At 32.3% G+C, this 18,876-nt stretch overlaps 1 protein-coding gene across 1 annotated transcript in view; it reads right to left on the bottom strand.

Moving 5' to 3' along the window:
* The window catches only part of LOC143231872 (muscarinic acetylcholine receptor gar-2-like), a 44,269-nt gene extending 27,404 nt beyond the window's left edge, over positions 1-16,865 (bottom strand). The window contains exon 1 of the mRNA XM_076466632.1: positions 16,540-16,865. The gene's annotated coding sequence lies outside the window, so the exon portion shown is untranslated. The remainder of the gene's footprint in view (positions 1-16,539) is intronic.
* Positions 16,866-18,876: the final 2,011 nt, after the last annotated feature.

Here is an 18,876-nt window from a genome sequence, read left to right as displayed (position 1 = left end):
AGGATAAGTAAAAGGACAAAGTATTAAACAAGGTAAGTGTAGATGAACAAAACATTAAACAGGATAAGTACAAGGACAAAGTATTAAACAAGGTAAGTTTAGATGAACAAAACAAAACAGGATAACTAAAAGGACAAAGTATTAAACAAGGTAAGTGTAGATAAACAAAACATTAAACAGGATAAGTACAAGGACAAAGTATTAAACAAGGTAAGTGTAGATGAACAAAACATTAAACAGGATAAGCAAAAGGACAAAGTATTAAACATGGTAAGTGTAGATAAACAAAACATTAAACAGGATAAGTAAAAGGACAAAGTATTAAACAAGGTAAGTATAGATGAACAAAACATTAAACAGGATAAGTAAAAGGACAATGTATTAAACAAGGTAAGTATAGATGAACAAACCATTAAACAGGATAAGTAAACGGACAAAGTATTAAACAAGGTAAGTGTAGATGAACAAAACATTAAACAGGATAAGTAAAAGGACAAAGTATTAAACAAGGTAAGTGTAGATGAACAAAACATTAAACAGGATAAGTAAAAGGACAAAGTATTAAACAAGGTAAGTGTAGATGAACAAAACATTAAACAGGATAAGTACAAGGACAAAGTATTAAACAAGGTAAGTATAGATGAACAAAACATTAAACAGGATAAGTAAAAGGACAAAGTATTAAACAAGGTAAGTGTAGATGAACAAAACATTAAACAGGATAAGTACAAGGACAAAGTATTAAACAAGGTAAGTGTAGATGAACAAAACATTAAACAAGATAAATACAAGGACAAAGTATTAAACAAGGTAAGTATAGATGAACAAAACATTAAACAGGATAAATTCAAGGACAAAGTATTAAACATGGTACGTATAGATGAACAAAACATTAAACAGGATAAGTAAAAGGACAAAGTATTAAACAAGGTAAGTGTAGATGAACAAAACATTAAACAGGATAAGTAAAAGGACAAAGTATTAAATAAGGTAAGTGTAGATGAACAAAACATTAAACAGGATAACTAAAAGGACAAAGTATTAAACAAGGTAAGTATAGGTGAACAAAACATTAAACAGGATAAGTAAAAGGACAAAGTATTATACAAGGTAAGTGTAGATGAACAAAACATTAAACAGGATAAGCAAAAGGACAAAGTATTAAACATGGTAAGTGTAGATGAACAAAACATTAAACAGGATAAGTAAAAGGACAAAGTATTAAACATGGTAAGTGTAGATGAACAAAACATTAAACAGGATAAGTAAAAGGACAAAGTATTAAACAAGGTAAGTGTAGATGAACAAAACATTAAACAGGATAAGTAAAAGGACAAAGTATTATACAAGGTAAGTGTAGATGAACAAAACATTAAACAGGATAAGTAAAAGGACAAAATATTAAACATGGTAAGTGTAAATGAACAAAACATTAAACAGGATAAGTACAAGGACAAAGTATTAATCAAGGTAAGTGTAGATGAACAAAACATTAAACAGGATAAGTACAAGGACAAAATATTAAACAAGGTAAGTATAGATGAACAAAACATTAAACAGGATAAGTAAAAGGACAAAGTATTAAACATGGTAAATGTTGTTGAACAAACCATTAAACAGGATAAGTAAAAGGACAAAGTATTAAACATGGTAAGTGAAGTTTAACAAACCATTAAACAGGATAAGTAAAAGGACTATGTATTAAACAAGGTAAGTATAGATGAACAAACCATTAAACAGGATAAGTAAAAGGACAAAGTATTAAACATGGTAAGTGAAGTTTAACAAACCATTAAACAGGATAAGTAAAAGGACTATGTATTAAACAAGGTAAGTGTAGTTGAACAAACCATTAAACAGGATAAGTAAAAGGACAAAGTATTAAACATGGTAAGTGTAGTTGAACAAACCATTAAACAGGATAAGTAAAAGGACTATGTATTAAACAAGGTAAGTATAGATGAACAAACCATTAAACAGGATAAGTAAAAGGACAATGTATTAAACAAGGTAAGTATAGATGAACAAACCATTAAACAGGATAAGTAAACGGACAAAGTATTAAACAAGGTAAGTATAGATGAACAAAACATTAAACAGGATTAGTAAACGGACGAAGTGTTAAACAAGGTAAGTGTAGATGAACAAAACATTAAACAGGATAAGCAAAAGGACAAAGTATTAAACATGGTAAGTGTAGATGAACAAAACATTAAACAGGATAAGTAAAAGGACAAAGTATTAAACATGGTAAGTGTAGATGAACAAAACATTAAACAGGATAAGTAAAAGGACAAAGTATTAAACAAGGTAAGTGTAGATGAACAAAACATTAAACAGGATAAGTAAAAGGACAAAGTATTAAACAAGGTAAGTGTAGATGAACAAAACATTAAACAGGATAAGTAAAAGGACAAAGTATTAATCAAGGTAAGTGTAGATGAACAAAACATTAAACAGGATAAGTACAAGGACAAAATATTAAACAAGGTAAGTATAGATGAACAAAACATTAAACAGGATAAGTAAAAGGACAAAGTATTAAACATGGTAAATGTTGTTGAACAAACCATTAAACAGGATAAGTAAAAGGACAAAGTATTAAACATGGTAAGTGAAGTTTAACAAACCATTAAACAGGATAAGTAAAAGGACTATGTATTAAACAAGGTAAGTATAGATGAACAAACCATTAAACAGGATAAGTAAAAGGACAAAGTATTAAACATGGTAAGTGAAGTTTAACAAACCATTAAACAGGATAAGTAAAAGGACTATGTATTAAACAAGGTAAGTGTAGTTGAACAAACCATTAAACAGGATAAGTAAAAGGACAAAGTATTAAACATGGTAAGTGTAGTTGAACGAACCATTAAACAGGATAAGTAAAAGGACAATGTATTAAACAAGGTAAGTATAGATGAACAAACCATTAAACAGGATAAGTAAACGGACAAAGTATTAAACAAGGTAAGTATAGATGAACAAAACATTAAACAGGATTAGTAAACGGACGAAGTGTTAAACAAGGTAAGTGTAGATGAACAAAACATTAAACAGGATAAGTAAAAGGACAAAGTATTAAACAAGGTAAGTGTAGATGAACAAAACATTAAACAGGATAAGTACAAGGACCAAGTATTAAATAAGGTAAGTTTAGATGAACAAAACAGGATAACTAAAAGGACAAAGTATTAATCAAGGTAAGTGTAGATAAACAAAACATTAAACAGGATAAGTACAAGGACAAAGTATTAAACAAGGTAAGTGTAGATGAACAAAACATTAAACAGGATAAGCAAAAGGACAAAGTATTAAACATGGTAAGTGAAGTTTAACAAACCATTAAACAGGATAAGTAAAAGGACTATGTATTAAACAAGGTAAGTATAGATGAACAAACCATTAAACAGGATAAGTAAAAGGACAATGTATTAAACAAGGTAAGTATAGATGAACAAACCATTAAACAGGATAAGTAAACGGACAAAGTATTAAACAAGGTAAGTGTAGTTGAACAAACCATTAAACAGGATAAGTAAAAGGACTATGTATTAAACAAGGTAAGTATAGATGAACAAAACATTAAACAGGATTAGTAAACGGACAAAGTATTAAACAAGGTAAGTGTAGATGAACAAAACATTAAAAAGGATAAGTACAGGGACAAAGTATTAAACAAGGTAAGTATAGATGAACAAAACATTAAACAGGATTAGTAAACGAACAAAGTATTAAACAAGGTAAGTGTAGATGAACAAAACATTAAAAAGGATAAGTACAGGGACAAAGTATTAAACAAGGTAAGTATAGATGAACAAACCATTAAACAGGATAAGTAAAAGGACTATGTATTAAACAAGGTAAGTATAGATGAACAAACCATTAAACAGGATAAGTAAAAGGACAATGTATTAAACAAGGTAAGTATAGATGAACAAACCATTAAACAGGATAAGTAAACGGACAAAGTATTAAACAAGGTAAGTATAGATAAACAAAACATTAAACAGGATTAGTAAACGGACGAAGTGTTAAACAAGGTTAGTATGGATGAACAAAATATAACTCGTCTTACAACACACGTGGTAGATGATGAACAAAACATACCTCGTCTTACAACGCACGTGGTAGACATACAACATTCAATATCTTCGTCGATATCTTACTCTTACTTATCACATATCAGTCTGTTGCATTTGTAGTTCTTTTAATGTTATTAAATGTATATTAATGTGTTTTATCTGTAGCTATTTCAATGTTATTATATATAAATTATATGTTACACCTGTAGCTGTTGTATTGTTATTAAATAATATTAATTTATTTCATTTCTAGCTGTTGTAATGTTATTAAGTATATATTAATTTGTTACAACTGTAGCTCTCGTAATGTTATTAAATATATATATTAATGTGTTAGATCTGTATCTCTCGTAATGTTATTAAATATATATATTAATGTGTTAGATATGTATCTCTTGTGATATTATTAAATATATATATTAATGTGTTAGATCTGTATCTCTGGTAATGTTATTAAATATATATATTAATGTGTTACATCTGTACCTCTTGTGATGTTATTAAATATATATTAATGTGTTATATTTGTAGCTCTTGTAATATTATTAAATCTATATTAATGTGTTTTATCTGTAGCTCTCGTAATATTATTAAATATATATTAATGTGCGACACTTGTAGCTCTTGTAATGTTATTAAATAAATATTAATTTATATCACCTGTAGCTCTTGTAATGTTATTAAATATATATTAATTTGTTCACCTAATATTTGTAATGTGATTAAATATATATATTAATTTGCTCACCTGTAGCTCTTGTAATGTTATTAAATATATATTAATGTATTTATTCTGTACCTCTTCTAATGTTATTAAATACATATTAATTTATTTTATCTTTAGTTCTTGTAATGTTATTCAATAAATATTAATTTATTTCACCTTTAGCTTTTGTAATATTGTTAAATCGATATTAATGTGTTTTATCTGTAGGTCTCGTAATGTTATTAAATATATACGTTAATGTGTTAAATCTGTAGCTCTTGTAATGTTATTAAATATATATTTTAATGTGCTATATTTGTAGCTCTTGTGATGTTATTAAATATATATTAATGTGTTACATCTGTAGCTTTTGTAATGTTATTAAATATACATTAATGTGTTATATTTGTAGCTTTTGTGATATTATTAAATATATATTAATGTGTTTTATCTATTGCTCTCGTAATTTTATTAAATATATATTAATGTGCTACACTTGTAGCTCTTGTAATGTTATTAAATAGTACTAATTTATTTCACCTGTAGCTCTCGTAATGTTATTAAATATATATTAATGTGTACATTTGTAGCTCTTATAATGCTATGTACCATGCCTTTCCCTGTTACAGATGAAATTTAATAATGTTATCGAACTTATAATAGTTTGTTACAGTTGTAATTCTTATATATCATGTTTGTATATATTGCATTTGCAATGATACAAAACCACTTCTCGTTTTGTTTTATGTTATATCTGACGATCCCATAAACGTACATTTCGTGTATTAATTTAGCTCTGAAACTTTTTCCTATCGTATTTAAATTTCTTGAAAATCTGCGGATCTCCCTCGTTTACTTGTTGTACATCGATCTGTTATACATGCAGAACTTAGAACTTTATTTCTTTTACTTAAACATACACAGATAAAAATAATACAAAAATAATGTATTACATACTGGTAAATCTAGTCTTTTATAATCTTATTTACTATACTTTAACATGTTAACAACAAAAATTATATATTATATATTAATATATCGAGTCTTTAGGGCTTAAAACTTTATATACTGTACTTTAACGTGTTAACAACAAAAATTATATATTATATATTAATATATCGAGTCTTTAGGGTTGAAAACTTTATACACTATGCTTTAATATGTGTACAACAAAAATTATATATTACATACTAATATATCGAGTCTTTAGGGCTTAAAACTTTATATACTATACTTTAACGTGTTAACAATAAAAATTATACATTACATACTAAAATGTCGAGTGTGTAGGGTTTATAACATTATTTACTATACTTTAACGTGTTAAATATAAAAATAATGTATCACATACTAATATGTCGAGTCTCTCGATCTTCTTTAAACATTAAGAAGTCCTAACATCACGCTTCACCCCAGCAATTGAAAGTGCAGAGTACGTTCAGTGACGTATTATGGATAGAACCTTGAATATTCCCAAAAGTAGCCCGGTACAGTAACCAGCAGTTCATGCTTAGTCCAAGTACAAAGAACTGAGCCACGTAATACAGAAAAATGTTGTTTATAAAAATGTTCATTGTTACCTGTCAACCGTTATAAGGTTCCAACACGGACTTAATTATAGGTATGGCGTCCAAATTTAAATGTGTGACGTACTTTCGTTAATATATTTTTGTATTTCCTGGAGTGAGAAGTGTAAAGAAATTAGCTTAAAAGATAAGTCGTTCTAGATAAATGTATTAAGGTATTTAGAAGAAATAAACTTCACCATTAACGAAAGTCAGTAATGAAAATATGCACAGCTAAGACTATTTTTATATAAATGAGTGTCTTATAGTTCACAGCACGTGAACATAGTGGAAAAGGAAGCACTGAAATGAAATATTATCAAAGTTTCACGCCCTTTCGAGAGTTCGTTTAGTTGAGAAAAACTGTTTAGAAAATTCGGGTCGTATTGTATAATTTGGCTTCATATACAGTTGTTTATTAAGCTGCGTGCTTATTGTTTGGAGTTGTGAAATAACATGGATAATTACAGAAAAAGGTGATTTATCAACGTGTTTCAGCTTGACTCGAGTTGTTTTTCTCAGTAATTTAATGTATTAATAGTAATTTTTGATCAAAGTAAATTATTTACCCAATAAGAGTCAACCAAGTAACGAGTGTAGCTAATAAAGCATACCGTTCTTACTGGTAAATATTATAATGCATTGTTCCGTTGGTTTGTTATTCTCTCGATAAGAGGTGTTTTTGGCCATAATCCCAATAATATCTCACAACGTTCGACCAGCAGAGGAAACTTAAGTCCATATACTAAGCTAAAAATACAGAATAATTTTTATAATAAAATATAATAAGAAAAAAGATAAACCCAGTAAAAAATAGATCGATTAAAAATTTCAAACAATACTGTTATTGAAGGTAACTTTAAAGGGTATACTAGCATATTCTTCCTATCACGGGGACGATCTGACGAGATAAATATACATAGTTACATTTTTATTTTTCTGCTCACAAGTTGTGGACGCTTATTGATACCGATAGCATATTTTGTCAAGTTCCAACCAGTAGGCCCGTTATAGCGAGGGGGGTTAAGGCGTTCGAATCGTAATCTGAGGGTTACGAGTTCAAATCCCCGTCGCACCAAACATACTTGCCCTTTCAGCCGTGGGGGCGTTATAATGTTACGGTCAATCCCACTATTCGTTGGCAAATGAGTAACCCAAGAGTTGGCGGTGAGCGGTGATTACTAGTTGTCTTCTCTCTAGTCTTACACAACTAAATTAGGGACGACTAATGCAGATAGTCCTCGAGGTAGCTTTGCGCGAAATTTAAAAAAAAAACAACCAGTCGAGAATAACTGAGAGTATTTTCTCAAAAAGCGACTGATAAAATATAAATACAACGACTTCTAAATCAAAAGACTGACGGAAAATGTAATTACTTTCATTATAAAGTCGGTTCATTAACTGCAGTTAATCGAAAATATATAAGAACGGTACCGAAAATAGTTTTGCGGAATTCTGGGATAACAACTCATGATCTCATAAATACAGATTTTAAGCGATTAGCAGTGTTGACTATCTATATCTTCTGTGTAACATGTGGCTGAAAGAAAATCTTTTTCTTCTGTGTAACATGTGGCTAAAAGAAAATCTATTTCTTGTGTGTAACATGTGGCTAAAAGAAAATCTATTTCTTGTGTGTAACATATGGCTAAAAGAAAATCTATTTTTTCTGTGTAACATGCGGCTAGAAGAAAATCTATTTCTTCTGTGTAACATGTGGCTAAAAGAAAATTATTTTTTTCTGTGTGACACGTGGCTAAAAGAAAATCTATTTCTTGTGTGTAACATGTGGCTACAAGAAAATTTATTCCTTCTATGTAACATGTGGCTGAAAGAAAAAATATTGTTCATGAAATTAAAATTGAATCTTCAGATTTATTTTACAAAAAGTTTGTTTCAGAAATCTGCACAAAGTTACAAAAGAAAGATATGTCGTCACGAATCATGAAGTGAAGGACTAGATACAAGACAACAGCTCTACGACACCAACTGTTGAGCAATTCTAATTGAATTTAGGGTTTCATCATCACTCTTATAACAGACCTACAATTTTATGGCAACAGGACTCGAACCATAGGTTATCCAATTCCCAGTGAAACATGCTAACTGTTAGGTCCACGTCTAATCTATTTATGAAAGGAAAGTAGTGCTGTGTTGTACACTAGAATAGTACTTGGAATAGTGTTTAATTTAATCTCAGCGAGAATGTAGTGTTTATTTGGAAAACCAGTTTTACGACAGTATTTTCAAAAGTTGTTCACTCATATTTTATGAGATTATTCCTAAAAAACACACTGTTTAGTTAAGAACAAAGCTTTATTTAGTGTTATATATGCTGTGCCAACGCCAGGGATCGAACACCGAATGTAAAACGTTATAAGCCTTCAAACTTACCTCTGGGCCGCCGAATGGAAGGGAAATCAGTCATAAGAAAGTTTAAGGAGCCCACGAATGAATCCAGTTAACGATGTATAAACATTTTAATTTATATCTTATGTCTAAGATATTTTTATAGGATTTGATAACGTTTTATCATTAGTTCTCAACTGCGAGTTCACCAACCACAATTTTAGATGTTATAGTAAACATTTTTTAAGGAAGTAAAGTTGAAAAATCAAGGGTAATCTCAAGTACGATAAACGAGGGACCATAATCTCATTAAATTATTTCAAACGAGGGACCATAATCTCATCAAATTATTTTAAAACTTGCAACGAAATAATATGTTACTCAGCACATCTGGTGAAAACGAGTTCGCAAATACAAATTGAAGTAAAGATAATCTTAACAAAACTCAAGTGTTACTATGTAATGCGTCCATGTTTTGTTTGTGGTCAGTTAGAAGGTTTACACAAGTGTGAAACCCTGAACTCTTTTCTATTTGCATTAAACACAAAACTGCTCAATATATTGCATGTACGATGTTTGCCACACGAACAGAACCCCGGATGTTATAAGATCTCAAGCATACCGCTGAGTCACCTTGGCGCAACAATGAAAGAAAACAAAAAACATTCTTGTCATTAGTGTGAGTGTAAGTCATCAAAAATTCAATAGGACGAAAAAAGTGATATATTATAGTACCAAAGTCCAAAACCATTTAATACCCGAAGTATTTTACTAAGTCGTGATCTGGTCACGTGAAAACTTTCAGTCGGATGACAATTGGGTAAAACATTGCGGACTTTGTTTCTGACACAGAAGTGGAAATGGGTAATGATGGTATTTTTTATTTCTACATTTATTACAAACGAAAAAGCTTTTAGTCATCGCGTTATTGAAACCTCTAAATTTCTCCATATTTTATATCCGAATTTAATAAAAAAAAATAGGTTATTTCAGTTTAAACTTTTTCTTTAATAAAAATGGAAAATAAGTATTTTTTTTCGTAGCACTAACTTATGTCAAATACAAACACTGTGCCAATGATTGATAGATTTAATTTAGAGCCGAGATCTTGAAATATGGAAAAATAATATTGCGAATTAGTTGCATGCCCACTGGCAATATATTGCTTTTAATAAAGAAATGGTTAAAAGTAATTCCAAGATAGATTCAGTCTCAATGCAGCGAAAATAGTACTGAATGATTGCTTGTTTCAGGGATAAAGAGTACTATGTTGGCTGTGTTGTCCGGAAACACTGGTCGAAACGTTTCATCGGTATGTCGCAAAAATGCAATATGAAAGTGTAAAAACAAACGTGTAATTTTTGAGGCATATATTTAGCCTATATCACATTTGTGGACTTGAAATAATCATGTAACTCTTCGTTTTATACAAGTAAAATAATTTATTGGTTTGTCTCTTGATATTCGAGCAGAGCTGAGCAGGCGATATCTGTACTAGTCGTAACTGATTTTAGACTAAGAGCTCTTTGACTACTTGAATTGAACGTAGTGATTTGAGTGTCATATTTATGATGCAGCCACAGGTCTAAACTGTAAACATGGACCCTCGGGTTCGCAGTTCGACACGTTAACTATATCTCACGTTCAGCCCTGTAGGGTTACTCAGAACTACGATTTGAGTTTAAACTAATTCTTGATGCGAACCACGGCATATAAGTGTCTTCTTAAATCAGTTTGAGGTAATTACTTTTGTAGAATAAGTGACTTTTCTTTCTTTGCTTTAATTTTGCGCACAGCTACACGAGGGCTATCTGCACTAGCCGTCCCTAATTTATCAGTGTAAGACTGGAGAGAAGGTACCTAGTCATCACCACCCACCGCCAACTCTAGGGCTACTCTTCTACCAAAAATAGTTTTGGTATAATAACGCCCCCACGGTTGAAATGGCGAGCATGTTTGGTGTGACAGGGATTCGAACCTGCGAACATCGGATTACAACTCGAGCGCACAAGCCACCTGGCCATGCCATTTAAATGGCGTGACATTTGTATCTTTGAATTTACACTACGAATAATAAAACAGAAAGGAGACAGAAAGATGCTTGCTGAAGGGTAATCAAACATGAGAAACTAAGAAAGGTCGTTTTTAAACTATTTATGAGTTGAAAATATACATGTTTTTAGATAAAAGAAATGTTCTTTTGTTTAATGAACCATGACTACATTGTTTTGTTGATCAGCTGTTCAACCTTAATGCGTAGGTTTTTATTTTATTTTTAGAAAAATGTCAGGCGATTGGGCCAGATATTTGCTGACAAATCGAATAAAATATATTCGAAACGATCAGTAGAAACTGTAAGTGTTATTATAACCAGGTTTTTCTGTCTAATATATTATTAATAAAGTAAAGAATTACGTGCAATGTTTGATGATAAGAAAATGGTGATGGCTGAACAGTTTTAACACACTATGCTCGCGCGCGCGAGCACACACACACACATTTCTTTAAAAGATTTATCTGAGTTTTTGCCTAAAGATTTTAAAGCAGTATAAATTTTAAAATTTAACATTTTAAGCACTAAAACAGAAAGGGTACTGTTCTCTATGAAATTTATATATTTAAACACCCCAATAAACAAAGAATAATAATCACCACAAGATGGCAAAGACGATGGTTGAGTTGTTGTTGGTTTGATTTTGCGCAAAGATACGTAACGACTCATATGTGCTCTATCCATCGCAGGTCGTCGAACGTCAGATTTAAACGTTGTAAGTCCATATACTTATTGTCCACCCACGGGAAGACAGATGGTAAAGTTAGTTTGGTTTGTTTTGAATTTCGCGCAAAGCTACACGAGGGCTATCTGTGCGAGCTGTCCCTAATTTTGCAGTGTAAGACTAGAGGGAAAGCAGCTAGTCATCACCACCCACCGCCAACTCTTGGGTTACTCTTTTACCAAGGAATAGTGGGATTGGCCGTTACTTTATATCGCCCCCACGGCTGAAAGGGAGAGCATGTTTAGTGTAACGAGGATTCGAGCCCATGACCCTCTGATTACAAGTCGAGGTAAGGTTAAAGACGGCCTGATAGAGGAAACGAAAGTATTCTGTTCTTGTGTCGGACCTGATTAAATGATTTCAGATGTAGTGCAAACAAACTAGAAATGACTAAATTTACATGTGTAATATGTGAAAGGAATAATCCACATATCTTTTGCTTACCTTAAACTTCTAGCAGATAAAAACCGACTAAAACTTATCATTAAACTACAAATAACGAGTACATTACTTATAAAAACTAAATAACTACAGTCAAACTTGACAAACGTGAATAAATTATATTATAAACTATATGCAAATGAAATCAAAGAGCTTGAAAAATAAAAGTGCCAAAGGCATCCCGCGATTTCAAGCTCAAAAAGGCCCGGCATGGCTAGGTGGTTAAAGGTACTCGACTTGTAATCCAAGGGTCGCGGGTTCGAATCCCCGTCCCACCAAACATGTTAACCCTTTCAACCGTGGGGGCAATATAATGTGACGATCAACCTCACTATTCGTTGGTAAAAGAGTAGCCCAAGAATTGGCGGTGGGTGGTGAGGACTAGCTGCCTTCCTTCTCGTCTTACAGTGGCTAGTGAAAATAGCCCTCGTGTAGCTTTACGCGAAATTCAAACCAAACCAAACTTAAAATATGTGGGCCTCCCCTTCCACCATTTTGAGCCGTAGAAAACAAACCATTTGTCCGAAGCAAAAGTACCCCTGTTAGACCACATTGAACGTTACTTTAGTTTGGTGTCGTCCAGTTTAACATTTATTTGCGGAATTAATGCAGTAAAACTGAAATGAAAGCTAATCTCGAATACTTCATCTGATTCCGTTTTCACCTAAACCCGATCTCAGAATTGATATATCTCTTACTTTTCATAGAGCAAGACTGTTTAAATACGTCTGGTCACAAGTATAACATATCATTAACTGTTCCTATTTGTTCGTACATACTAACATTACTTCACAGTTTCAAATGTATTAAACATTTTTTTTCCTATTTCTTCGGATAGATCTATTCGTAATACCATCACACAGTAGCAATTAAATGGTCTGAAAGCAAGAAATAATATTCTAATGGTCGAATATTCTGACTTGATTTGTTGTAGTTGTTTAAAGTTAAGTTTGTTTGTTTGTTTTTGAATTTCGCACAAAGCTACTCGAGGGCTATCTGTGCTAGCCGTCCCTAATTTAGTAGTGTAAGACTAGAGGGAAGGTAGCTAGTCATCAACACCCACCGCCAACTCTTGGCTACTCTTTTACCAACGAATAGTGGGATTGACCGTCACATGATAACGTCCCCACGGCTAAAAGGGCGAGCTTGTTTGACGCGATGGGGATGCGAACCCGCGACCCTCAGATTACGAGTCGCACGCCTTGACACGCTTGGCCATGCCGAGCCTTAAAGTTAAGTACGAAGTCACACAGAGTTATCTTTTCCTTACCCTTCACAGGTTCTGACACCCGATTTCTAGCGTTATAAGTCCCCAGGTATACTGCTATACCACTGGGAGACGTTCTGACTTTAATAATGTATTTGCTTTATATGACCAACCAATATTCCTTAGCAACTTGTTTTGTATTTAATAAGCGTTTATTTTAAAATGTTCTTCATAAATCTTGAAATGTCATTAGTTCATTTGTTAGATTACATTGTTCTTTTTGTTACATATCCACCACTCCACCTTCGCTCTCGGAAAAAAAATGACAGAAGCCGTTCAGTTCTCCTTCTAAGCACTTGTGTTTCAGTTCTCCTTCTAAGCACTTGTGTTTTCTGATATTTTTTTTCACTAACCCAGCTCATCACGGGATTGGTTGTTGATGATTTTTTTTCACTAACCCAGCTCATCACGGGATTGGTTGTTGATATTTTTTTTCACTAACCCAGCTCATCACGGGATTGGTTGTTGTTGTTTTTCTCTAATAAAAAGCTTAATACCTTTCATATTACATAACACATTTATTTCTGAGAGAAAGGATCTGTAACATTTTGCAAGTTAATGTTTCAAAAACTAATCGTTGCAACACATTTGCTTCGCAGAAAAATTCTAAACATAGAACAACGCGATTGTTTGTGTTACTAATAGGTCAGGAACTTTCTTTTAATTGCAACATAAAAATGGATTACTAAAATTCTTATGTTTAACTAGCTTTCGTGTAGGTCTACAGGTTGGTCAGAAGTAGTTCTGTAGTCTTATGATAATATATAGCAGGTTTTGATACCCGCGGTGGGTAGAGTACGGATAACTCATTGTGCATCTGGTTTGGTTTGGTTTTGAATTTCGCGCAATGCAACTCGAGGGCTATCTGCGCTAGCCGTCCCTAATTTAGCAGTGTGTGTAAGACTAGAGGGAAGGCAGCTAGTCATAACCATCCACCGCTAACTCTTGGGCTATTCTTTTACCAACGATTAGTGGAATTAACGGTCACTTTATAACGCTTCTATGGCTGAAAGGGGGAGCATGTTTGCCGTGATGGGGATTCGAACCCGCGACGCTCAGATTACTTACTATTCAAGTGCCTTAGCCACCTGGCCGTGACGGGGCTTCATTGTGTAGCGTTGTACTTAATAACAACAACCAACTGCTGAAGGGAAGTCATGTTTGGTGTGACCGGGATTCGAACCCACGACCCTCGGATTATGAATTGAGCGCCCTAAGCATTATGAAGGTTTATGTTTCACATAAGATTTCAGCAGGAATATAAAATAATTTCGGTATTATTAGAAATTAAGTTTATATTTAAAGTTCATGAGTTACAAATGAATTTATGTTGTATATTGCGTGAAGTAGACATATGCTGATGGGCATGTGTTTTAAAGCAGCTGGGAGACAAACACGTTGTCTCTTCAGCCAAATGAAAAACACAATATACGATGTTTGTTTGTTTTTTAATTTCGCGCAAAACTAGTCGAGAACTATCTGCACCAGCCGTCCCTAACGTAACAGTGTAAGACTAAAGGGAAGGCAGCTAGTCATAACCATCCATCGCCATATCTTAAGATACTCATTTACCAACGAATAGTGGGATTGACCGTAACATTATAACGCCCCCACGGCTGATAGGGCGAACACGTTTGGTGCGATAGTGATTCGAACCCACGACCCTCAGATTCCGAGTCGAACGCCTTAACTCACCTGGCCATGCCGGGCCATAATATACGAATACTTACATTTATTATAATACCATGGTAAGTGTTACGTCAGTAAAACTGTTTTCGGCACAACTATTGATATTTGATGAAAACGTGGTGTCTCTCTGCAATTTTGTAAGGTCAACAACTGTTATTAGATTACTATGATCGTGAAAAAGGGAATTTCAGTCTGTAACCGCAATAAACGAAACCTTCAATACAGAGAACGGTAATAAAATACTTGCTAAACTCTCCAGTGGCTCAGAGGTAAGTCAGGCGGCTTATAACGCTGAAAATCAGGTTTCGATATCCCTGATGGATACAGCAAGGATGGTCCATTGTGTATCTTTGTGCTTAACAATAAACAAAAACAAATACGTAATAACCTAAAAGGTAATGCAAATACTTGAAGTTCAAATGTTAACTGTTCGTTCTAAAAATATTAATAAAACAAATTGTAATTTGAATCTACATTTCAGTCTCCACAAAAATCTTTACCGAAACGAATTTAGAGAGAAATGTGTCCTTCCTGTTCGGAACACAGTTCAGCAACAAATGACAAATAATATTCACTTTTTTCTAATTTATTTCATATCAAAATTCTGTATAATCACGATCTAGACAACTAGACTGTAATAACTTCACTGTTTGGAGATGAAAACAAAGAGAAGATCAGGCACAAACAGTGAACCTAATTAGTGTTACATGAGGAACATTTAGAAGGATTAATATGTAAATCCATTTAGCGTTAGATTAAGAAAATTCAGAAGGATTAACTTGTGAATTCTTTTATCTTTGGATTAATAAAGTTCAGAAGGATTAATATGTAAATCCATTTAGCGTTAGATTAAGAAAATTCAGAAGGATTAACTTGTGAATTCTTTTATCTTTGGATTAATAAAGTTCAGAAGGATTAATATGTAAATCCATTTAGCGTTAGATTAAGAAAATTCATAAGGATTAACTTGTCAATTCTTTTATCTTTGGATTAATAAAGTTCAGAAGGATTAATATGTAAATCCATTTAACTTTAGATTAAGAAAATTCAGAAGGATTAACTTGTGAATTCTTTTATCTTTGGATTAATAAAGTTCAGAAGGATTAATATGCGAATCCATTTAGCGTTATATTTTAAAAAATCAGAATAATTAGCATGTGAATTCATTTATCTTTTATTTCATTTTGGATGAGAGAATCTAAGAAAGATTATTTCTGGAAATGTATAAGAGGAAGACACATAGAAATTATCAACAGTTAGTTTCATATCTTGTTTAAAATCTCAATTAACAAAAAACAGATAATTTTATCATTTACATTTTAGTTTCCTTTATAAAATTTTTGAGTTAAAAATTTGTCAAAACTTTGTACTATTAAAGCGTCTTTCCACAACCAGTTGTAAATAACACACGAAACAGAATAATAGTAACGCTCAATACAATCATATCGTAAACAGTTACATCAATATATATATGCGCAAAGGTATAGTCTTATACATATGTAGATTTCATACATATATATGAATATTTTAAAATTTTTATATTCCGCAATGAGCGTTTAGAGATTTGGTTCACGGTGTCCTGTTTGTTAAAACGTGATTAAAACAGAAACATTTTGAAGCATACAAGTAGATCATTCGAGCACTCGAAGATGGCACCTACCTTGTTATAGAGACGTCGGTTGAACATTCGTCATGAGATTCGATACGAGCACATGCTGACACTCCCCGTGTTATCTGGATGCTAATACAGCGTTGAAAGCTACCTGCGCTACTGAAGTGTTCCCAACATCGACAGGAACCGAAACTTGTTTATCGAGACGAAAAAAGAGCCACGGAAACCTTGATGACTTTCCCGCAGTTAGTAAGAAAGGTTCGTTATCTACCTTGCAAAATTAGAACGCTTTCTCGTTTTTGTTTTGAGCTCGTATGTACGTCTTTGCTGTAGCTGTCCAACCTTGTGGGTTGTCAGCATCCCTCTCGGATGAACTCACGGCAGCCAAAACCTCGGCTTATGACTACATGTATAAGGCGGAGCCTCTTTGTGGCGACCTGAAACAGTGATAATCGATCCGGTATGGTGAACCTGTCTGTACTCTACAAGCCTCTTACCGTCATGGCAACTGTTCAGTTGACCTGGCAGCTGCTTAACTGACCCTTTTTCATGCATTATTGTAAACTATGTTTATGTGTGTTTGTTTGTGTTTTACGTGACTCGTGTTTTGTCTATATAACTAGTCTATGCGCGGGAAAACAAAATTAGTAAATCTGCTATATCAGTTCTGATCATTTATCTACTAAAACGTGGGTCTATTTTAACTAGGACAATTAATGAAATGCACGTTGTAAGTGCTAACCACGCGAGTTTCTGTTGCAAATGACCTATTTTGAACTGATAATACTGGCTAAGGAAGATAATATTGACGTGTGTTTTAGCTGCAGAATACACCAATAATCTGTGCATTTTTATTATATATTATTACTATTTCTTTTACGGTTAATTATATTAAGGCTAATCTACTATTTACTTTATTTCACCATTAGTTTCGTATTTTTAAAATAAAAGTATTTGTGTCAGTTCAAATAGAACTGAAGCTTAATGAGATCGGAGAACGATTGTTAGGTAGAGAGACATCTGGTGGTATGTTTACCTACACAAAATAAAAATAATGATATTTATGTATCAAATAGTTAGAGGATATGTCTTGGAACAATAGAGACTCATGTTAAGTAGAGAGACATCTGGTGGTATGTTTACCTACACAAAATAAAAATAATGATATTTATATATCAAATATTTAGAGGATATGTCTTGGAACAATAGAGACTCATGTTAGGTAGAGAGACATCTGGTGGTATGTTTACCTACACAAAATAAAAATAATGATATTTATATATCAAATAGTTAGAGGATATTTCTTGGAACAATAGAGACTTATGTTAGGTAGAGAGACATCTGGTGATATGTTTACCTACACAAAATAAAAATAATGATATTTATATATCAAATATTTAGAGGATATGTCTTGGAACAATAGAGACTCATGTTAGGTAGAGAGACATCTGGTGGTATGTTTACCTACACAAAATAAAAATAATGATATTTATATATCAAATAGTTAGAGGATATTTCTTGGAACAATAGAGACTTATGTTAGGTAGAGACATCTGGTGGTATGTTTACCTACACAAAATAAAAATAATGATATTTATATATCAAATATTTAGAGGATATGTCTTGGAACAATAGAGATTTCATGTTAGGTAGAGAGACATCTGGTGGTATGTTTACCTACACAAAATAAAAATAATGATATTTATATATCAAATAGTTAGAGGATATTTCTTGGAACAATAGAGACTTATGTTAGGTAGAGAGACATCTGGTGGTATGTTTACCTACACAAAATAAAAATAATGATATTTATATATCAAATATTTAGAGGATATGTCTTGGAACAATAGAGACTCATGTTAGGTAGAGAGACATCTGGTGGTATGTTTACCTACACAAAATAAAAATAATGATATTTATATATCAAATAGTTAGAGGATATTTCTTGGAACAATAGAGACTTATGTTAGGTAGAGAGACATCTGGTGGTATGTTTACCTACACAAAATAAAAATAATGATATTTATATATCAAATAGTTAGAGGATATTTCTTGGAACAATAGAGACTTATGTTAGGTAGAGAGACATCTGGTGGTATGTTTACCTACACAAAATAAAAATAATGATATTTATGTATCAAATAGTTAGAGGATATGTCTTGGAACAATAGAGATTTATGTTAGGTAGAGAGACATCTGGTGATATGTTTACCTACACAAAATAAAAATAATGATATTTATATATCAAATAGTTAGAGAATATGTCTTGGAACAATAGAGATTAATGTTAGGTAGAGAGACATCTGGTGATATGTTTACCTACACAAAATAAAAATAATGATATTTATATATCAAATAGTTAGAGGATATGTCTTGGAACAATAT

Source organism: Tachypleus tridentatus, chromosome 11 (genome assembly GCF_004210375.1).
Source record: "Tachypleus tridentatus isolate NWPU-2018 chromosome 11, ASM421037v1, whole genome shotgun sequence".
Classification (NCBI taxonomy): Eukaryota; Metazoa; Arthropoda; class Merostomata; order Xiphosura; family Limulidae; genus Tachypleus; species Tachypleus tridentatus.
This window is presented reverse-complemented; position numbering and strand designations above follow the sequence as displayed.